Genomic DNA, 1,653 nt, shown 5'->3' with positions numbered 1-1,653 from the left:
AAGCTCTGAGCATATTCAGAAGAAACTTAGATCTGGAGCACAATGAAAGATACATAGTAGAACTGATCAAGAAGGAGCCACAAAGTCTTGCAGCAGCTTACTCCAAGGCTGCCAGATTTATAAAGGAAACTGATGTACTCCAGGCAATGAGAATGAGCCGGAATGGGGGATCCAGGAGTAAGAAATCTGATGACAGACCGAAAGGGGGTTACCATCAGGACAAGAAGTTCAAACAAAGCCAACAAAACCCGGAAAGAAAATCTACTCTAATTTTTCAGAGGCTCGGTCCTAAGCCGGAGTCCAAGAGCGATCCAGGACCCGCGAAGCAGTCCCGGGAGCCAAAGCAGGAGCCGAACTGGACTCCTCTCAACATGGCCCGAGAAGAAATCATGGAGGAGATAAAGGACAAGCCCTTTACTATCCTCCGAAGCTAATGCAAACTCCCCCGGAGAGCAGGCCTTAAAATAGGTAGTGTGATTATCATGAGACCCGTGGCCACAAGACGGAAAATTGCTTATCACTCAAGTACTTCATTGAAGAACAAGTGAAGAAAGGAAATCTGAACAAGTACTTGGTCCGGGACAGCAGCAACGGAGGAGAGGCGCCGAAGAGAGGAAATAACATAGTTAATGAGGAGGCTCCCACTCCCCACCACGAAGCCCGGGCTTCGGCGAAGAAATGCTCTCAATCCAATCACTCCAAGACTTGATGATATCCTTTAGCCGTAAGGACTATGAAGGAGTCCACCCCCACCACAATGCAGCTTTAGTTGTCATCTTGGACATCTTTGATAATGAAGTAAGAAGAATGCTGATAGGCAATGGTTCATCGGTAAACATTCTCTTCAAGCACACAGTGGATCGAATGCAGTTAGGGAGCGTCCGCTCAAATGATTGTCGGAAGGATCCACTCTATGGGTTCGGACACAACTTAGTCCCGATCCAAGGGACCTTGTATCTACCTGTTGTTTTAGGAACTGCTCATAACCAAGTAACTCATGTCATCAAGTTCTATGTCATCAACACCCCTTCATCATACAATGGAATCATTGGCAGATCAGCTCTAACTATGATACAAGCAATAACTTCAATCTCCCATCTCAAGATCAAGTTTCCAACACCGACAGGAGTTGGAGAAATAAAGGGAGACTATAGAGTTGCTGAAACATGTTACAACCAGGGATTAGTCATGGCAGAAACCCACCAGGAAAACAAAAAGAAGGCCACAGTCTTTCGCAAACAGCAAAGTATAAAGAAGCACCGACCCCGGCCAAAGGAAGAAACAACAAAAGAAGTACAACTCATTGAATCAAGTCCAGACCCAGAAGAAAACATACCAAGTCCGGAGGGACCGTAAAGCAACCAAGTTATGATAGTCGATAAGGCAAATCAGAACCTAGACCAAGCTAGTCCTACCATGCAAGCAACCAAAGACAAAGGATCAGAACAAGTCAACTTCTACTTGAAGAAGAACTCTGAAGCCCGAATTCATCAAATGGTCTCAACCAAAGAACAAGGAAAAATTGAGGCAACAGTTGGAACAGAGGAAGTCCAAGTCGATGAAAGCAGTCCTACCAAAAAGGTGAAAGTTGGGTCAGGACTCGAAGAGTCCTTCAGAGAAAGACTAGTGTCATTTCTCCGGAAGTACAAAGAT

This window comes from Apium graveolens, chromosome 6 (genome assembly GCF_009905375.1).
Source record: "Apium graveolens cultivar Ventura chromosome 6, ASM990537v1, whole genome shotgun sequence".
Taxonomy (NCBI): domain Eukaryota; kingdom Viridiplantae; phylum Streptophyta; class Magnoliopsida; order Apiales; family Apiaceae; genus Apium; species Apium graveolens.
Note: the sequence above shows the minus strand (reverse complement) of the source record.